The 22,513-nt window shown below is 40.4% G+C and overlaps 1 protein-coding gene and 1 long non-coding RNA gene across 2 annotated transcripts in view; one reads left to right on the top strand and one right to left on the bottom strand.

Moving 5' to 3' along the window:
• CSMD1 (CUB and Sushi multiple domains 1) overlaps window positions 1–14,281 on the bottom strand; it is a 1,700,362-nt gene extending 1,686,081 nt beyond the window's left edge. The window contains exon 1 of the mRNA XM_072950557.1: window positions 14,156–14,281. The gene's annotated coding sequence lies outside the window, so the exon portion shown is untranslated. The remainder of the gene's footprint in view (window positions 1–14,155) is intronic.
• LOC140689538 (uncharacterized) lies at window positions 13,604–20,215 on the top strand. The gene is made up of 3 exons (XR_012064585.1): window positions 13,604–13,693; window positions 14,495–14,538; window positions 19,996–20,215. It is a non-coding gene; the product is annotated as an uncharacterized lncRNA (long non-coding RNA).
• The last annotated feature ends 2,298 nt before the right edge of the window (window positions 20,216–22,513 follow it).

Below are 22,513 nucleotides of genomic sequence, written 5' to 3'. Positions count from 1 at the left end.
GTGCTCTTTACCTGGCATCCTGTACAATTTTAACGTTTGAGAAGGAAGTCCAAATGCATTAGGAATAATCACATAACCTAAACTCATGCATATTTTAAATTCCAACCATCCCCGTTACCCTAAAGCACTGTCATGGGCCAACATCCCAGGAGTACTTGGAATGCCCACTGTTTTTCGGGCATATTACTGAGGAGGTCAAGCAATCAGTCTTCAGCTGGTAAACACGTAACCAGCATTCACTCTTCAGAGAAGAATCCCTCCCCTGGGCAGCACAGCTCCTCGCAGAAACGCAAATCGCCCTCCCGGAGCCCACTCTACGAGCACGTTATCTGAGGAGTTATCTGACGGCAGTTTAGAGCTGGGTTAGGAAGGTGTCATATTTAAATGCATGTCATTCCTCAAAGATACGCATTTTTTGCTTTTCTTCATACTCACAAAAACTAAGTAAAATCACAGTCAAGTTTTTTTTAGCTGAGAGCATTCTGCTTCACCTGGAGTCAATTCAGATGACAGCCACACCGGCCACTAACAAAACCGCCTGCCACAGAAACACCGGCACTCGCTGCTGATGGACAGACAACCGTGATGTTGCACGTTCAGTGGAAACAGTCAGCTCACCAGTCTGCGTGAGAATCAGGCGACTTGGATAACTCCCTCCAGCCCACAATTCAGGATTATCTGGACGCAGAAGCCGCATGGATTCTACAGGTGTTAACAATTAATTATAATGCGCTTTGGGAATATTTAAAGACAGACTATAAAAAGTAGAGTTTTTATCTAAATCAGTTTGACCAAACATGTAGTGATTAAAACTTATGGTTAGCTACCCGCTGTTAAAAAAGAAGAAAGAAAAATTTCTTACTACTTTGAGATATGCTCTTAAACACCTCCCTTCCCATTGTTACCATGTGTGTGTGTGGGTGGGTGTGTGCACGTGCTTTAGAAAGAAAGAATTTGTGACCATCTGTGATGTTTCTTCTAAGGCACAAAAGGTACAAAAGGAAACGTATGATACAAGAGGAGACGTTGGAAGCTGTGGATGTGAGGGGGTATTTTTTGGCTTTGCCATTCACTAGTCACTTGTCCTCTGAAAAGCTAAAATGTTATGATCCTTTGAAGCTATTAAGCTAATTATTCTTAGATCTCATTTTAAATCCGGAGTGCTATGGCTTCTCACCAAATGACTCAGATTTACATTATGGAAAAAAAATCCTAAGTTTAGCTTTCAGTCTCTCTGAAGAGAAATTTAAAGCCAAATTTTGTTAAGAGAGCAAATGATTTTTTGGGGTTCCAAATGTTTTTCTTTATGCCTCATGTGAAAAACCTCAGATGTCTGAGAGTAGTTTTTAAACAAACACTAGGACAGGCGGACAAAGAGGAGGTGACCATCCCGGAGCAGAGGGGTAGGTCCACAGCCCCTCTGGCCAGGGAGGCAGAGGCAGAGGAGGGAAGGCAAGACACGAGGACACCAACCAAATGCAGGAGTCTTGAGAGAGAATTCTGGAATGTACACCCCAAATTAAATTTCTCCAACACGCCCAGTACGGGATGTGACAGGCATCCAGGTATCAACACGGCAAGTCAGCCAGGACCCAGGAGCCCTGCCCACATTGCTGTTCAGGAATTGACCCTCATCCCACCTGACCCTTGCCTGCACTTGGATGTCAACTTTTTTAGGCAGATTATGAAAGGTAGACTACGTTCAAAGAGTGACCATTTATCAAAAGAAACTGAGTTAACATGATAAGCCTTTTAAACAACACAAAAATACATTAAGAATTGATGTTTCGGTGTAAAAGATTATTTAGAGATACTTCAGTGAGTTTAGAGGAAAGTAAATCAAAACAAAACACGTGTATTCGCGATGTTTCATCCCTGAACCATGTAGTATGTGATTCAATTATCACATCCCAACGGCCATGCCAGCTGCGCCCTTTCATGTGACAGAACTTTAAAGACATGCTAGCAGAAGCTTCCCAGTAACAATCAACATTCTAGAGACTTGTGAACTGAGAGGAGAAACGCGTTAGGTGTGGCTTGTTCACAAGTTTAATAGAGTATTAAGTTTTTAATTTAATTTATATCTAATCATCTAGGATCTTCTTGCATTAATCATTTCCCCCTCGTATCTCACAGTAGGTGTTACAGGACCTACAATGTTAGACAAGTTGAAGACAGTACATAATACGTTATGCTAGGGGATGCATACGTTCTAATGGAAACAAACAGAACTTTAAACAGCAAGTTGATATGTTTGTACAGAAATATTTTCAATATTCTCTACTGCTAGTGTTTGTACATATCACTGACCAATGCAAATACATTACACCTACAAAACGTTTATAAAGTTCCTTGAATTCCTTAAGAACAAAGTATGCTATCTTATTTTTCTTCATTTTAACTTATTGTGTATCTAAGTTTCAACTGATACAAGTTTCTACAAAGCCAAGCTGTAAAGTAAGGACAACTGAGGGTGGTATCGAGGCCACATATTTCTTGGTCTGGTTTTGGTGGTGAAAACTCAATACCTGCTCACTTAGTCACATGAGTAGCCTTCTATATGGATCAATATCATGTGTACAAGTGATAAAGCCAAGTGTGGGTACTGGTAAATCTGTGTAACAGATCAAGAAGTTCGTATGGTGACTATTTCTGTCTCAATGCCTTTAGTTTGGGTACAAAGAAAAAAAGCATTAGACTTAGCTATTATTAAATGCTTTGATTTCAAAATCAATACAGAGAACTATCTCAAAATAAAAAAGAAGCATAACTGAAAAGGTGATTATTTTCTTAAAATTAAATTCTTCATGCCATGGTACAGATGCAATTTAATCATCTAAACCACCACATCCGCCCTCTCTGTCCCTGCACGTGGCCTGGGCCCTTGCCCTCCTGCTCCCTGTCCTGATGGAAACCTTCCAGCAGTGTTGGCACTGGGGTGCCAGGACTTGCCCCACAGAGAGTCAGTGGCACCACGCTTTTTACTGCTGGGGGGTCCTCATCAAAAAACGAAGTCTCCTCTGCTGGATGCATTTTCATAGTCACCTGGATAATTTTAATGTGTTTTTTGATGCATGGGACATTTATGTTGTCAGAACAACAGTTTCGCATGATTGGAATGAGAGCTTTTCATGGCTTTTTAAAAATGGTTCTAAAAGCCAAAAGAGTTTTAGTGTGAGTGATGGGTAAATGGGCCCAGTATGAGAAATTGAGTATCACGGAAAAAGCATTTCCACTTGTGAATGTAATTATCTTAACTTTGGTAAGGCCTAATCTGCTAGTTTTTAAGCAGAAAACTACAAATGGACATAGGATCATAGTGTATAAATAAGTGATATATTCTGAACATAAAAATACACAGTGGAGCACAATAATGCATGACTACACTTGTACTTAACTTGTAGAATTCAAAGTCTTGTTACAAACGTTGATTTGATTCTCACAGGCACCTTGAGGCTTAGGCAGAAAAGATATCTTTGTTCTCATACCACTGAGGAGGAGACTGGGGCTCAGGGAGGACAGAGGTTTGAGCAGAATTCCTACAGTTCTTTCTTGACATGTTCAGTCAGGGTCGCTTCTGTACAGAAGACACTTCACCCGTTCAACACCCACAATTCTATGGCTGGAGGGAGGGGGAGCTCAGGTAACCCAGCGAGATGATCCTTGTAGAAAAATCGCTCAACACTCCGCAATTAACGTTGGTTTCTTACAGTCATACGGAGCACACGACACAGGCTGGTACCAGAGAGAAGCCACAATCAGCAGAGAGGGCAGAGCCACGGGAGGGACTGACTCTCCTGTTTCTGGTTAGGAAAAGTTATATTCTAATAGAAACATTATCAAGAAGAGGTTCATAAACTGATAAGAGTGAGCAGGTGATACAGCATTTGCTATGGTCTAAATGTTTGTGTCTGGCCAACATCCACAGGTTGAAACCCTGACCCCACAAGGAGACAGTGCTTGGAGGTAGGAGGCAATGGGTCATGAAGATGCAGCCTGCATTAATGGGATTAGCGCCCAGATAAGAGGTCTGAGAGAGCTGCTTCATACACAGTCCACTGATGCTATGTCTCATCTAATATCTTCTTCATTTACGGAACTGAAATGGTACTTAACGTTATATGCACATGACAAGGACAAGCTTGAGTCTTTCCAGAACCTCGATTTAACTCCACTGAATTACTTGACTATTGCACTCTATTTGATTTCAGTAGATTCATGTATTCATGCTTTGATTTTTAAGCAAATATCTCTTCTTGACTTCTTTATATCTATCTTGGCCTTCGTTGGCTATGATTGTTTTATATAAACATTAGCAGTTTTTCTAATATTTTTCCAAGAAATTTCTTGTAACAGTTTTTCCTTGAAACTGCACTGAAGTTAAACATGTGGTGAGGATAAGGTTCTTTATGGTAAAGCCTCTGGTATGTCGTGCACATATGATCATCCTCTTTATGTCTTACGTCGTTTTTCCCCCATAGAGACTTACTTAATTTTCTTAGAATCGATGCTTTGGCTGCTATAATTTTTATCAGAACTTTAAGTTGAAAGTTTCAGTTTCTTTTTTTTTTTTTTACTAATATAGTCATTTATGAAAAGTTACCAAGTTTCTCTTTCTTGATTTTCATCTAAATACCTGGCCAAATAATTTTAGGTTTTAATTTTTTTTTAATTTAAAATACAGAAAATTCACTTAAGAATAAAAAGTTTTTTTAAAAAAAATCTGTTGTTCCAAACTTCATGCAGATGTGTTTGTGTGTGTGTGTGTGTGTGTGTGTGTGTGTGTGTGTGTGTGTGTGTGTGTGTGTGTGTTATCGCTCTGTCTAGGGACCCTCACACGATGTTGAGTGAGAGTACTGATATCAAGCACTCTCTTCTTATTTTTGTCTTTAATGAAAATATTTTTAAAAAATTCACTACTGTTTTTGTAATTCTGGGTAGATAAACAAATCAAAGGAGCTGTTTTTATCTCCATACATACAGATAAATTCCAGACGAATTATACCAGACACATTTTTTACCTTTAAAAATGTTAACTTTTGGATTATATTTTTAATTTTCAATCATTTTTTAAAATATACTTTTCATGATGTATTATTTCATGATACATTGCTATAAACTGTTTCTGTAAAGCAAACTATTTGGGGAATCATTTGAACAATTTGTAATATACAAAGATTGTTTCTTACGGTTTCAGTGAAATGTTTCCATAAAACCATCCGAACCTGATGACTTTTGTTGCAGCTGAGAGTGGAGGAGGACAGAAGTTAATTTTATAGCCATGAAATACTTTATTAGATATTAGTTGAACCAAATTCTATTTGCTCTATTATGATTTTATACAAAATTGTCATTTTTATTAAAAGTTAAGCTGAAAAAGTTGTTGAAATCAAATTTTATATCTACAATTTTTATATCTCTGCTCTCTTAGCCCGTGGGACACCCCTGCACTCATATATATTTTTCTCTCTTTTTCAGTTTTCTTGAATATTCATGTTTACCTACTTTATTATTTTTTGAACAAATGAACTTGTGGTATTATTGGTCTTTGCTCTTATTTCTTTGTTTCCCACATAATCAATTTCTCTTACTTGTTTACTCTTACTTTCCTTCTCCTGTCTTTGGTCAGGTGCTGTTTTCCCAATTTCTCAACTCTTTTTGATCATTAGTGTTCAGTATTTGATTCTCCTTCTTGCTTTCAATGTTTTAATAAATCTTATATACTTTAACTGAATCCCAATTGGTCTGATACATATATTCTTCATTATCATTTAATTCTAAAAAATGCTCTTTTCATTAATATTTCATTTTTAATACACAATTAGCAGTCACTACTCAAGTTTAAAGACTTAACATGTTTTGTAGTATTTTAAATAATTTGTTTCTAATTATATTGCTTTGTGATTAAAACCAAGTTTGTTTTACTGATTCTTTCAAATTCAACGAGATCTGCCTTGTGACTGAGTATACTGTATTTTACATAAATGGAATCACCTACTGTAGACTCTTTTCTGTTCCATTTAATCTAGCATAATGATTCTGGGGTCTGTCTGTAGTTTTGCACATACTAGCAGCTCCTGTTTATTAAATGGATATGCCACATTTTGTTCATTAATTCACCTTTTGATAGACCATCAAGTTTTCTTCAGTTTTTGGTTCTTGTGAGTGACGGTATTACACGTATTTGAGCACACACTGGCTTCTTCATTTCAGTCGCCCCCTTAGGTGTGCAGCAGGATTTCACTGTGGTCTCATGACTCTGTTGATTTATGACGGTGAACCTATTACATGTGCTTAACCATGATTTTATGAGTTATGTGTTGCATTGTACATTTGTCCTGGGACCTTCTGGTTCCTCCAGGTAGCCTTTTCACTTCCCAGGCCATGCTGTGACTGTGGGACCCTCAGAGAAAAAGCCACAAAAAACAGAGAACCCATATCAGGGAGGCTGATTGCTCCAAGTTGTGGACCAGCCCTTCTCTCTCCCCACTGAAAGAAAAAAAAAAAAAAGACCTGCTCTTATTCACTCTCCGGTGCCTTCAAACAGTTTTCTTGCTTGCTTTCTTGTTTTTGCTGTTGCTCATAGATTCTACAGAAGATGAGCTGCTCCCCTAGAGATTGCTGGTTCCACACCACAAGTTGAACCCAGACTACTTCTTAATCGCACCTGTTTTCTGTCTTGAGGAGGGGCTGAGACGACTACACATTGTAAAATCACACACACTATTATCATTGGTCTGTGAACACTCTGTCTGTAGATGAGTGAATGGGTTAATTAACACCCTTTCTCTATTGTCATCCCTCACTCCTGTCTTTCCCCCCAGGCAAGCACTCTATGCAGCACCTGCATGCGATGCAAATGAAATATATGCTCTTGTGAAATGTGCAGTACAGTTTGGAGCTTACGCATTTTAAGTTCCTGTAAATGGCAAGATACTATGGTTCTCATTCTATTTAAAAAATTCAGCTTTCTGTTTTTAGCATCTGATCATACTGCAGTGTGCACAAACAACGTGTGTCTTCTAAGGGCTGCCTAGCGTCTCATACTCCATCCATCACTTTCAATTTATCCATTCCCCTAATGATGGACAAAATGGTCAACTCTCCACTACATGAACAACATGTTGATAAATATCCTTGTAAATCTTGCCTATTGAATCCGTTTGAAAGTATTTGTTAAGCTCTACACTCAGAGTGGAATTTGTACATCACAGAATGTGCACACACTTGATTTGACTAAATCAGGTCAGACTGCCCTCTACAGTTTGTGTGGCATATGGCTTCAAATTACTACATGATCTTGCTGTATTTGTCTTAATCTACAAGAATGATTTCCACCTTAAAATACCTTTGGTTGATATCAATATGTGCTTTTATTTGCACATATCTCTGGACTGAATTTTCCTTTTTTTCCAGTCTTCCTATGTTATAATCAATTATGTCATATGTAAATAATACAGAGCTAGAGTTAAAATCCGAACTGAGAGCAATTAAGGATTTACTGTAAGCATAAGAAACTATATTCAATATTTCATAGTAAGCTACGGAAAAGAACCTGGAAAAAATATATATATATAAACTGAATCACAAAAAAAAATCCATGCTGATAATTTCGGTTGTTAGACAAATTTAAATCATTTACAGTTGTTTTTATTTGTCCCTATTTAACATTTAAAATTTATTTAGATTTATCAAGTCAGCTTTATGTGTATGACATATCTTCTTCCTTCACACTCTACTTTTTGAGTTCAATTTTTTATGTGTATGAATCTCTTTATCAGAATTTCTTAAAGTCCACAGACCCTTGTTTGTGCTGAAATCTATGATCCCTTCTCTGAACAACACTGTGAAAGCACAAAAAAATGCACATATCACACAGACTAGCACTCCCTTCATCATTAAAGGTCTGCTCATCTTCCCACTGAGAATTCTTAGTTGTCTGCCAAGTCTGCTTTTTGTTATCATTCAGCAAGGGAGTAAAGTGCTTCTGACAGCCGTGTGTCAGCGCCTTGCCTTCTGGGCATGGGGACCACTATCTCTAAGGGATCCCTCCCACCCGTGGTGATGCACCGCCTCCTCCCCCAATGACCACACCTATGGCTCTACCCTTTCTCAAACATTTACCCAGAACTACTCAGCCATAAAAGGACAACGAAAAAGAAGGAATCCTACCAGCTCATTTGACTGCAAAAACCCAATCAATTTCTTCCCCACTTTACAAAAAATAAGAAGTCTTCAAAGTGTTAAAAAAAAAAAAAGGCACAGTCAAGTTTTTAGAATGGCCAGTCACGGGTCAGCAGTTTTAAAGGGCTGTTATTTTCTTCTTCAGCCACTTACTTAACCTATAGTTTTAGTTTTGTGCTCGCACTGTGCAAAAACTGTATCACTGGGGAGCCAGTTTTGAAAATATAAATACACAAATTTTAAACTCCCTACTAATAAAAGTAAAATCTTTGTAGAGAATTTATTTGAAAACAAAATAATTCATCTCTCAGTCCTTGGACTCTTTTAGAAAGATTATGAGGGTCAAGTGGGTATGTGATCTGAATCTCAATTACATACTTAAGACTTAATTACATTCTTAATAAAGACAAATGATGGTTGAGTTTATTAATTTTAAGGGACCAAAAGACCAATACAATTATCAGTTTCTCCACATATGAGACTTCCAAATGGTCCTACACATTAGTCTAGTGTACGTGCTCACTTGTGCAAATATTTCTAATAACATTTCTGCCTTTAGTACCACATCTTTCAAAAGTTGGGTTAATTAACATACTAATTCTCAGTGTGGTATTCCAGGAATGGACATTCATTAAATGGTTTAAGCAAATTCACAGAACTAATCAGTAAGAGATTAAGAGCTACTAACTGACAACTGAGCTGTTTCCGGGTCTCTGTTCAGATGACTAAGTTTGCATCAGACAAGACAAAGAAACACCACTGCAGACTGAGAAACTGCTGGCTGTGAAGAAAGGGGAGCCACCTGCAGTAAGTGTCAAACTCTGTTCTCCTCGGCGGCAAGTTTCCACACGCAGCTTCCCTGACTGGGCTGTAGTGTGACCCGCATGTCTTACAGATCTGTCGTGGTGTCTGGCACGGCCACTTCTGTTCATTTCTCAGGGCCGACGTGGGCAGTCGACCCGTGTTATGTGGACTCTGACTGTAGTCACCACGTTATTCCATAATGACTAGTAATGAGAGTGCTTAGATTTATACTTTTCCAAAGGTTTCAGAGGTAGCATGTTTGATACAAACCCATTTCTAAAAGAGCAGAAAGAGATTGAAAGAAATGACATTTTGATTTTGCCATGTTCATTAAAAGAACTGACTTGAATTTTACTGCTCTGAGCTGTAAGAGTACTATACACTATTCGTTCTTACTTAACGCCCAGACCAAGAATCAACATTTATCGTTTCTCTTAATCTGACAGACTGAGGTCAGACCTTCATCCTCGGAAATTTAGCTTTAAATGTTTTCAGTTCACCTCAACCTCCAGGGCAAGCTCCCCATGGTGTTTTTATTGAGGGTGTCTGCAAGCAGCAGCAAAATTCCACACGTACACATAAACCACCACGGCCTGTCCCCTGTGGGCTAAGTACATACCCTCTAACACAGACCCCCGGGTTCCCCAGGACTGCAAACACAAGGTCCATCCAGGGCTGGGGCCTGACCTGAGGACTCTCCAGGGAAAGGGTCTGCTCACTTACACGGTTCTCAGAGGGGTTCACTTCCTTCAGGGTGCTGGACTGAGGGCCTCAGCTTCCACTTGGCTGTTGGATGGAGGCCACCCTGAAGTCACTGTCATGTGGTTCATGTCATTCTCTCTCCACACAGCAACTAGCTTTAGCAAGGCCAGCAAAGGAGAGGGCTGGCCAGAAAGACGGAAGTTAGGGTCTATATAAGGCAGTCAGGGAACTGACAACCCACCACCTCTGAAATGTTCTACTGGTTATAAACAAGCACAGAGCCAGTCTACATGCAAGGACAGGGGACTACACAAGGCTAAACACTAGGAAATAAGGAACAGTGGGATCACTGTGCAGCCCATTGGCCACAAAAAGAAAAGCTGAGTGATTGAAAAAAAAAAAAAGGCTTAGAAGAATAAAGAATCAAGAAGAAACAGTAGGATACAGTTACAGGTTTCAGACACAGCTTCAGATAAAATGTAAAGTTTAACTAATAATAAGTTGGCAATTAAAATACCCCAGCTTAAAAACAACTTTTAAAATAAACACTTCAGTATTATACTAAATAGTATTCATACGCTTATACTTCTCGAAATGTTATTCACCATTAATTTGAACTAACACATGCATATTGCACTGGTAACAAATGATTACGACGTTGTCTCTCAAGCGGAGCTGATCAGAGACCAACACTGAGCAGGAGGGCTGCAGCACTGACTTTTCATTATTGACGAGTTATTCCAAGTTGCTCGTCCATATATGATATTCAGTAAGGAATTAAAGTGTTAGACACACAGTGAGACTCCTTCAGTATAAAACTGACAATTTAATGTGCAAGATGGAAAATGACATCAAGAAAAAGCTGGCAGCTAGGGGAAAGTGTGGTGACCTTTTTATTTTTCCAGTTCCTCTTTCCCAGACAATCAGCATGTTTCAGCACAAAACCCTGGGATAAACAGTCATTCAGTACATTCATAGTTCAAATTGCATGACCTGCTCTGTGTGTGTGTGTGTGTGTGTGTGTGTGTGTGTGTGTTCTGATAGCATTTTGTAAAAACTTTGGATTACTCAATTTTTTTCTCTGTTCCCTACACTCTTAATAGTTACAAACTTGTTTTCTTTTACAAGTATCACCATGTCTCTTTTATTAACTAAATTATCACCTTTAATAAATATTTCCTTTTGTATGTATTATGTGTATTTTGGCACCTCTCACTCATACATCTATCTCTAAAATAAAATAAACTTGTACTAGTCCTCAGCGTATTCTCAAATCCCCAAACTGTCTGTTGTAAGCTATAAAAACACAATATGTTCAATTTTTTTTGTAAGCTGTTCTATAGACAGTTTATATCTAATGCCCTATTTTCTTACATTATAATGTAGGTAAAAATAAGCTAAACAAAAATCCCAAGGTAAAGAAAAAGATTGCATGTGTGTGCATTTGTGTTTGTTATCTGAAAAGGAGCTATTACCAGCAAGAATATTTGAGAACATTCAAAACATAATTTTAATCAGCAAAAAGCGTATTTTAATTGACTAATGTGCTAATACTTGGCATTGATAAAAAATAAATCAACAGTTGGAAATGAAGACTTCTCCTATACACAGTGCATCTATGTAACTTGCATATGTCAGGTAGCTTGTGGAAAAAGTAATAATGGGTTTATATTCAGTGTTAACGCCTACACAGGGTCATATAATTCAGATCTTTTAGTACAACAGTATTTATGGAGGCAACACAGGGCACCGCCACCTTTCAAGAAAAGCACCCCAGGTGCTGTGTTATCACCTCCCCATGAGCGTTCACTTCTCCTTCCCCCATATATACACATACATTTAATTTTTTAATGGAAGTACTGGGGATTAAACCCAGACACTCATGCACGCTAAGCATGGGCTCTACCACTGAGCTATGCTCAGTCCCCTATATTTATTATTTATTACATTTATTTTATTTATACACACACACATAAAACATCACTTGGTAGAAATTTAGGTGATAAAATGCAGAAACCTGAGTATTTTCCAGCAGGGTGGCATGGTACTATCTGACGTATAACATAATCTTTCTGTGCTTTTAAGTGGTATCTTTGTTCGCACTGTGAAGCTGACTTTGATTATGGGTCCCTCTGAAATCCGTGCCTCTGCTGTCATCTCTCCCACCCCGCTCTTCTCTCGGCATCACCTAACTCACGTAAAAGGTAAGAACAGATGAGCCTGTCACTTTAAAAAAATGTGGTTTTGATATAAAAAGAGATTTTACAATTCTTCTGAAACATCTTCTGGTTGAAGCCCACCTTCCTGAGTGTTTCTAATTTCCTCTTTGTCCACTTTCTACATGACCTGGGGCAGGTACACTACTCCCGCTCCGCAGAGATGATACGTCCGATGCTGCAAAGGATTCATAGTAACAACCCTGCATGGCAACGCACATGAAAATATGATTTCTCTTAATTTTAGGACTATATTTGGGATATATTGCTTCCTGAAAAAAGACTTTGCTTCTATAAATAGAAATGAAATGCTACTAATGCATTATAGCTAAAGAGATACAACTGACAAACAGAATAACTTGACAAGCCACATTATGGAACTTGGAGGTCAGCCCCAATGTTTACAGGACAATAAAATTAGAGATCACATGTCTAGGAAGCAATAAACAAATGCAACCTCATGAGAACAACTTAAATAAACACGGTTGAATCGTATCAGCCAAGTATCAGTACGAAGACATTCAAGAGGTTCTAAAACATCTGTATCTTCTCATTCAGGAAAATAAATAAGGGTTATTTTCAACCGAAAAGTTGTTAAAATACTAAAAATAATAGTTTTCCAAAAGGAGAAGAGAAACTAAAATCATGCTAAAGAAGCAAAGAGAAACTCTAACAAGCTGCGTGCAGTTCTAATCCTAATCATGCAAGCACTCATTCCAGCATGGAGGGAGCCCATCGCAGCATGAAAGAGAGCATCAAACACACACGAGGTCTACAAGGAAAGGGCCTTACCCACATTTTCCCGCATGTACTGAATGGGCCAAAACGTACGGAATGCAGCAAAAGTAACCGTAAGAAGGAGGTTTACAGCCAGCTCAAATCATATGCATAGAGTAACTGGAAATAGATCATAAATCTAAATCTAACTCTATAAATCACCTAGCAGAAACCATAGGAGAAAACCGGTGATATTACCTTGGAGCGCTGGAAGCAAGGCCACGCATGGCACTCACAACAGGCACCCGAGACAATTTCTGCCCTGGAAGAACTTACTTTGTACCCGGAACGGAGAGAGTGGTACAGACAAGGAGCCAGGTGGCTTCCAGGCGGTGCGACAAGTACCACGAGAGAAATAATTACCGAATTCTGAGGGTTCTGCGGAAATGTTACTGCCTGGTACTGCGCAGAGAAAGGGCTCCGGAATGGGTGTCGGAGGGCAAAGGCAACCAGGAAGATGAGCAACTAATGAACAGCTTCCAGGCAGGTGCAAGATCATGTGTGACCCCCCTGGTGGGGACAGGAAGACTGGCGAGCTGAGGGGAAAGGAGGCGGCTGAGAGCTGGGCAGGACGGGCGAGCAGAGGCCAGGCCACGGAAGGTGGTGTGTGTGTTCCAGGTAAGGGGCCTCTCTAAAGCCTGTGAGCTGCTCCTGAAAATTTCTAGCGAGGGAAGGGCAGGGACCAGTGTGTGGTTTAGAAAGAACGAGGAGACAGAGTGGGGTAGAAACGGGGTCAGGGATACGGCTTCAGGATTGAAGCGTCCTGTCCCCTCAGTGCAGACCAGGTCGGGCTGGGTGTGGGCGTGTGGGAACAAGTCCAGGACACTCCCCGTGATAACAACGGTGGCGCTGTGACATCTCAGTGACACCCCACCACCACCACCACCACCACCACCACCACCACCACGGGGGGCGCTGCCCTGGACAGTGGGGAATGTTTGCTGGGTACTCTCCAGGGAGGACACTCAAATCAGCACCATTTCACCCGTGACGGAAACGCAGTCATGGTGGTGCGTTCCGCCCCGAGGGACGCACCCTGGTGCGCAGGACTCAGTGCTCGCCCGCACACAGGGACACCGCGGGCCCGGCCTCGCCCGCACGCGGGGACACCTCAGGCCCAGCCTCGCCCGCACGCGGGGACACCTCAGGCCCGGCCTCACGCACACGAGGACACCTCAGGCCCGGCCTCGCCCGCACGCGGGGACACCTCAGGCCCAGCCTCGCCCGCACGCGGGGACACCTCAGGCCCGGCCTCACGCACGCGGGGACACCTCAGGCCCGACCTCGCCAGCACGCGGGGACACCGCGGGCCGCAGACACTGAGCCTGACCCTGCCGTCCGCTCCCGCGTCCCCGCCCGCGGGGCTCCGAGGCCCCTTCCCCCGGGTGCCCGGGTCCCCGGAGGCGAGTCCCCGCCGCAGGGCCCCGGACGGGCGCGGGGCGGAGGCGTGGGGCCGGGGCGGCGCGGCCTACCTGGGGGGCCGGGCGGCGGCACGCACGTCCCCCGTCGGTCCCGCGGGGCAGCTGGACGCCCACCTCGGGCGGGCGGCGCTGGGCCAGTCCTCGGTGCCCCCGGCAGACGGTGCGCTCCCCGGACGGAGCGAAGCCCTCTGAGGCCGAGCTCCGGGCTTCGCGGGCGCGCCGGCCCTGAGGAGGGTGGGGCGGGGCTGGAGCCCCGGGAGCCGCCGGCGGCCCCGCTCCCAGCGGCCCCTGCGCGTCGGAGCGGCCGTGCGGCGGCGCCGCCTGGCGGCCGTGCCTGGGCTGCACCCTCCGCCGACACAAAAGTACTAACGTGTTACTCACGATGCACAGCGACGACTAGCGGGTACGACTTGGAATGACACAGACAACATCGGGTATGTAGGAAGTAATAGCTCCAAACTCCTCTACAACCGTGTGTAGTAATTTCACCTATGTGAACAGTTTATGCAGAAACACACGCGCAGGCCTGAGACTCCCCTCCCGAGGAAGGCTCCCCCCCTAGTCTGGCATCTGGGCGTTGGACGGGGGCTTGAGCTCCTTACACGGATGTGGGCCCTTCCCTGTTCGATACACTGTGGCTTAACTTGGTACAAACTTGGGGTTTACACCAGGTGCCTGCTTCCCTCTGGGAGCCCGGAGTTCTCCGGCAGACACGCTTGGCAGGAACTGTCACAGTACGTTACTGGAGGGATTAACTAGGTTGTGTCCTGCGGACGCACCCACACATGCCTTTCCCTGTGCTGGTCCTGCCTGGCGCCCTTTTGCTGGAGTAGCGTTTCTCTGTGAGGACAGCTGCACGCTGAGCTCTGCGACTGCTTCTCACACGTCACCAAACTGGAGGTGACACAGGGACCAACACACACGTCTTTAAGATTACTTGAAGGAAGAGAATAAGGAAACTCAAAGATGACTGTGATTTTAAAAAGTCATGACACTATTTTGGTGATTTCTATGTAAATTAATTTGACATAATCTAGATGAAATGGATAATTTCCTAAGAAATTACAATATTATGGAGCTTAAACAGACCAATTTTCATAGAAGAAATAGAGAAAATTATGAACGAATTCCCCACAAGAAAACACCAGGCTTTGAGTTTATCAGAAGACTCCTACCAAAACTCAAAACAAATATATCCTCAGCACCTTACAAACTATTCCGAGCACTTGAAGAAAACTTTTTGTAATTCCTTTTATGAGGCAAATATGACAGTGATACCTAACCCAGATAATGAAAGGACAGAGAAATGAAGTCACAGATCAATATCCTTCATGAATGTCAATGCAAAAATTCTAAAATCCTAGCAAATAGAATTCCTTACCACTGGAAAAAATTGTTCCATGACCAGCTTGATTTCCAGGAATTAAAATTTAGTGCAATATCAGAAACCCAGTAATGTAATACACAACATTAACAAATCTAAAGAACAAAACATATGATCATCACAGATGTGGAGAGACCCTTTGCCAAAACTCAACACTTATTTATGATAAAAACACTTGAAAATAGGAATTATGAGATATTTTCTTACCATGATTATATATATCATTACATAGGGGTCTATGTGTGTACATACCTGTATGTGTATATATATATATATATATATTTATAATCTTAATCCTAAAGCTAGTGTCTTATTTGATATTTTGGAGAAAAAGCTTTGCTGGCATTACAACTAAGATTAGGAACAAGATAAGGATGCCCACTGTCTCCACTAGGATCTGGCTGGTACAATTGGACAAAATAAGTTAATTAGAAACACAAGAATATATTTTTTAAAAATGATGCTGTCTCAACTGCAGATGACATGTATGTACCTATAAAATTGCAGAGTGTTCATGACAAAACTCACAAAACATTAAAATAATTCAGTGAGACTGCACACTATAAAACTAACAGACAAAAATTCACAACCTTTTTAGAAATAAATACTGAAGAGTTTAACAACATGATGGTAGAGAAAAGTACACTTCAAGCAGCAACAAAGAAGACAAAAACTTAGAAAAAATAACAAGAAATGTGCAAAACCTATGCGGTGAAAATTCTAGATGAATTCCTGGGAGATACGAATAGATGTGAACAAGCGGAAAGACAGTCCCTGTTCTAGGAGAGGACGATTCAACATTATGAAGCTGCCAGTTTCTCTAATTAACTCCAATGCAATCCCAATAAAAACACCCATCAGCTGTTTTATGCAGTTAGATCACTGGATATAAAGTTCACACAGAATGACAAACACAAAAGTATAGCCAATAGACACTGAAGAAGAACTCTGGGGGAGAACCAGCCCTTCCAGATCGTCAAGCATATTATAAAGGTTCCATTCCTAAAACGTACGGTGCTGGTGTATGAACCGTCATACGGACAAGTAGGATTGAAGAGAAAGCCCAGAACTGGACCCCAATACACAGGGAAGCATAGGACGTCACCAAAGTGGCACCTCAAACCCCAGGGGTAAATACGGACGCTTTTATTCATGGTGTTGAGGCAAATGGATAGTCACCTGTAAAATTATAAAATTAGGTTCATATCTCAAATTATTCATAAGAATGTTTCAAGTGTATTAGGGATCTACATGTAAAAATTGAAACCATACAAGCACTAGGAAGTAACAGGAATAAATTCCGCTTTAAGATCAGTACAGGGAATGGCTTTCTAACAATAAATCAAAACCTGCAGCCAAGAAAAGAAAAACCTGATAAAGTCGCTACATAAAGATGCATTTAAAAATGCACAACAAAAACATAATAAGGAAAATCAAAAGACTAGTGACATTCAAAGGGCTAAGACTCTTAATATACAAAAAACTAAAACATTGTGGGACAAAGAACCAAAACCCAACAGAAAACGTAAAAATCTAACGGGCAGACAATTCACTGCAGCAGAGATAATAATGGTCTTCAAACATATGACAAATGTTCAAACTCACTCATTTTTAAAGAAATTAAAGTAACACTGAGATAGCATTTCTCACCTATCAGACTGACACAAATCTTTAAAAATTATATGACAACATATTCTGCCCAGGAGGCTGTGAGGAAACAGCTCTCCCATACATTATTGTGTTTTTATTGAAATATAGTTGATTTACAATGTTGTGTTAGTTTCTCGTGTATAGCATAGTGATTCAGTTTTATATATATTCTTTTTCAGATTCCTTTTCATTATAGGTTATTATAAGCCATTGAATATACTTCCCTGTGTTATACAGTAAATCCTTGTTGTTTATCTATTTTATATATAGTAGTTTTTATATGCTAATTCCAAACTCCTAATTTATCTCTCCCCTCCTTTTCCCCTTCGGTAACCATAAGTTTGTTTTCTATGTCTGTGAATCTGTTCTGTAAATAAGTTCATTTGTATCTTTTTTTTAGATTCCACTTCTAAGTGATATCATATGATATTTGTCTTTCTCTGACTTACTTCACTTAGCATGATAATCTCCAGGTCCATCCATACTGCTACAAATGGCATTATTTCATTCTTTTTTATGGCTGAGTGGTATTCCCCTGTAAATATACCACAACTGCTTTGTCCAGTTACCTGTCACTGGACATTTAGGGTGCTTCTATGTCATGGCTTTTGTAAATAGTGCTGCTATGAACACCGAGTGCATGTATCTTTTTGAATTAGAGTTCCCTCCTGATATATGTATGCCCAGGAGTGGGATCGCTGGATCACATGGTAAGTCTATTTTTAGTTTTTTAAGGAATTTCCATACTGTTTTCCATAATGGCTGCACCAACCTACACTCCCTTTTCTCCACACCCTCTGCAGCATTTCTCATTTGTGGACTTTTGAATGATGGCCATTCTGACTGGTGTGAGGTGATAACTCATTATAGTTTTGACTTGCATCTCTCTGATAGATAGTAAGTGATGTTGAGCATCTTTTAATGTGCCTATTGGCCATCTGTATGTCTTCCTTGGAGAAATGTCTATTTAGGTATTTTGCCTATTTTTTTGATTGGGTTGTTTGTTTTTTTGTTATTGAGTTGTATAAGCTGTTTGTATACTTTGGAATTTAAGCCCTTGTCAGTCACAATGTTTGCAAGTATCTTCTATCCATCTGTAGGTTGTCTTTATGTTTTATTTATGATCTCCTTTGCTATGCAAAAGTTTATAGGGTTGACTAGGTCTCATTGTTTATTTTTGCTTTTATTTCTACTGCCTTGGCTCTCCCATATATTATTGATGAGAATGTCAATTGTGTCCACTCATCTGAAGGGAAACTTGCCAATAACTAAAGAAATTCACCAACCAAACAATCTACATATGAACTTAATTTTTGACCCAGCAATCCTACTTCTAGGAATCTACTCTGAAGTTACATCATCAGTAAGACAAGATTATTCATGGCAGTATTGTCTGCAATTGCAAAATATTGGAAACAACCTGAATTCCCACATATGGGAGACTGTTTGAATGACTGATAAATAATGGTGCACCTACATCATGGAACACTATTCAACAGTTAAAAAAAAAATCTTCCTAAATTAATATGAAGTGATTTGACCAGGGCAAGCTGTTCAGTGAAACAAAGCGTGAAAAATCATTTATAGGATACTATTGCTATGTAAAAAAAAATACAATCAGTACACATTCATCTGCTCATGTATGTGAAAGAAATGTAGGAAGGATAAATCAGAAAGTGCAGCAACTGGTTACCTAGAGGAAGTGGGTGGGACACAGGTAGAAAGTAGAAATACTTCAAGTGTATATTTTGGTCCAGCTCTGATTCTTGCAACCACAGGAGCTTTCCAACTATCTTTCACATTAAATGAGGAATTAAAACCAACCAGTCGGTGAGGTGAACCAAAACCAAAATATAAACATTTAACAAATGAGTCTGACTCTCACATGAATAAAAGACTACACTGACCTGGGTGGCTCAGAGTAGAAAATGGTACACTGCCCGGATGCTGCAGCACTAGAGATAAAAACAGCCGTACCTGGATGCTGCGATTTAGTGAATCACGTGTTTCTCACGGGGATATGGGTCAACAGTTCTGGTGCTTCACACGTGTTCTGAACTTCAACCAATCAATAAGCACGTTGCAGATAATGAGAACTGGGTTGGTTATTGTTGGAGAATTAATTTACAAATAAGAAAAGAGAGGGATGTCGGAAGGAAACTTGTGACCTTGAATCGGACTCTTCAGTGAGTACGTCCCCATCGGAAGGGCATATGTACACAAACGCACTCATCTCACAGACAGACGACACAGAAATACAGACGTGGGTGTGAAAGGGTGTGTGCACACGCATGGCACACTGTCTGCGGAGAAGGCCCAGGAGCAGTGACACACGGTGGTTTCTCTGAACTTAAAAAGTCCATTAAAAGCTACGTCCTGACCTAACAGCTCCAAGCGGGCCCATTCCCGTTGGCCGCAGAGCTTCTTAGCAGAGCTGTCTGGACTTGCCCGTCTTCAATTCTCTCTTCGCCTTCTCTGTTAAAACTACCAGCCTGGCTTTCCACTTGAAATAGAAAAAATGATAACCTTGTCAAGGTTATCATTAACAGCTGTGTTCTAAAGTCTGGCCAGCCTCCTGTCCACACCTTATTTGACAGATCAGCATCACCTGACAGTCTCCAGATCTCCAAGTTTCCGTATACAAAAAACCGTATTTTCAGCATCTGTACTTGAACATTTACTGTAGATATCCCAAATGACAGATCCTTTTTTGAAGAAAAAATAATACGTCTATATGGAAGTACAGTTGCCTTAAAATATTATATCAGTTTTAGGTGCGCATCATAGTGATTCAATAGTTTTATAGATCTTAAAGGCAACTGTCTGTCCTTCCACTCAAATCCTGGTCCTCCCACAGCCTTCCCCCTCTCAACATGAGCGAGGCAGCTCCCTCCTCCAGCGTGCCCAGGACAAGTAGCACGGAGCCATCCTTGAATCCTCTGCGTCTCTCAGCCCGTTGGCAAGCGTGCTGGAGCTGAAGAATTCTCACCTCCGCCATCACAAAAACCCTCGTCCCAAGAGTCTTCGGTCATCTGCTCCCTGAAGCAACTCCCATCTTGTATTTTGATCCCCTCAAGGCCAACTCTTCAGCCCCGTGAACTTTTTTTAAAGTAAACTTTATACTGAATATCACATATTTTGACTCAGTGGATTTTGCAAAATGAACAACCTTGTGTCACCATAACCCAGATGAAGCCATGCAATGTGGGCTCCAGCGTCTCTTCCACATGAGTAATAAGTATGCTGACTCATCTCTACTAGGACGTTCTTTCAGGTTTAAATTCTATATAAATGGAATCATAACTGTCCACTTTTATATGTGGCTTCCCCAAAGCAGAATTGTTCCCGAGATCTATGCATGCACTTCTGTTGTAATAGAAATTAATTTCTTCTCACTGTACAGATACCTCAACATTTATTTATTCATACAAGCCTTTTATTTATTTCCAATTTGGGGGCTACTCTGCATTAGTTTGTTATGGGCACGTGTACGAATATCTTTTCCCCAACAGATACATGATTTTCTTCTGGGTAATTTCAAGAGGTAGAGAGTTGGCCCCCAAATGGGCACTATTCCAGGTTTAGTACAAATTACACAAGTTTTCCAAAGTGGTTGTGGTAACTTCTCTCTCACCAGCAGCTGCTTCTCGTCCTTGTGAACAATCGGTATTTTTAGTATTGACATTTAAGCCACTTTGGGGTTTAATTAGCCTCACTCTAACACTGAAAGAAGTCAGCATTTTCATGCATCTACTGTCCATATGGAAATCTTCTGCCTATACTTATAGTAGGTGCTCCGTCGTTTATAATATTGGTAGGACTTCTTTATAGATTCTGTTTCTGTGTCATTTGTCAGATATACATATGACTAATATCGCATCCCACTCTCTGGAAAGAATCTTCACTCAGTGGAGTCCTTCTATGATAAAAATCATCAGTTTAGTATAATTTATTGGTATTTTCCTTTATGGTTAGTCCTTTTTTTAATCCTGAAGAAATATTTATTGAAGTAACTGGAAGAGCTTTTTATGTGTAATTTCAGTTGTGACAATTCTTTAAAGTGAATATCCAATTGGTATCAATTATATTTAATATTATCATTTATTGTAAAAAGAGTCTTTCTGTGCTGCATTGCAGAGGCATGACTGTCATCAATCAAATGACAGAACATTTTGGGGCTTTCTACTCTGTCCCATCCATTTATCTACCCTGTGCCAACACTACACGGTCTTAATGACTCTGCCTAGATCATACGTCTTGATATTTGATACCATGAAACTTTCAACTTGGTTCTTCTTGTTCAAGGTTATCTTGATTATTCTTAACCCTTGAATTCCAGTAAGAATTTTAGGATGTTTTAGGATGAGTACGTCAATGTTGACAAATAGGTAGGTAGGTAGGTAGATAGATAGATAGAAAGAAACATACAAAGTCACTTCTGAGATTTGTATTTGAATTGCATCAAATGTTGAGACCAACATGTGGAGAACTGAGTCTTTTGTCTTCGAATCCAAGAACCACTTTGTCTCCCTCCATGTATTTAGCTTCCTCTTACTTCATCTCAATGATGTCTTGCAGTTTTCCGTTTATAGGCATACACATCTTTGTTAGATGTACGCACGGTTATTTGATGCTTTGTAATACCTCAAAAACAGTGTAAGTTTAACATTCCATTTGCTATTTGGTTGCTGTTGCATATAGAAATGAAATAAGTCTTATGCTGGCTTTATATTGGCATTTGTGCTAAAGTTATGTGCTTAATTCCTACATATTGCACATTCTTTTGGATTTCCTAAAAAATCTTATTTTATTCCTTACTTTCAAATCTGCATGCCTTTCACTCCCATTCCATGCTTTACGTCTCTCTCCGTGACCTCCCATACAATTCTGAATAGAAGTGGTGAGAGGAGGCGTCCTTGTTTCATTCCAGATGACAGAAGAAACATTCTCCGTAATTGACCATTAAGTATGATGTGTATTTTCCTGTGTTGTTCAATCATCCGTACAAGACTGAAGCAGCTCTTTTCCTCAGAGTTTGCTAATGTCTTGATAATGCTAGCTTTGAATTTCACTGTATGTATTTTCTGCGTGCACTGGAATGATTATATGATTTTGCTTTTTTATTTACATAATAAGGGAAATTGTGATTATCAAATATTACAAAAAAAAAAAAAACTCAGAGAAATGCTTCCAGAAATAAACTCACATGATTTTGATTTGACTTTCTCTTTATAACTTTCTAGGTTCAATTTGCTAGTTTTTTAAAAATCTATTTTCGTGTGAGCAGTGGGCTTGTAACTTTCCAGTTTTCCTTTCCTGTCATGTCCTCGTCATACTGTGGTGTTTGGAGTTGTGCAGTTTCATAATAGGTGTGG

This window comes from Vicugna pacos, chromosome 26, assembly GCF_048564905.1.
Source record: "Vicugna pacos chromosome 26, VicPac4, whole genome shotgun sequence".
Taxonomy (NCBI): domain Eukaryota; kingdom Metazoa; phylum Chordata; class Mammalia; order Artiodactyla; family Camelidae; genus Vicugna; species Vicugna pacos.
The sequence above is the reverse complement of the archived record's forward strand: the minus strand, read 5'-3'. Positions and strand labels throughout refer to the sequence as shown.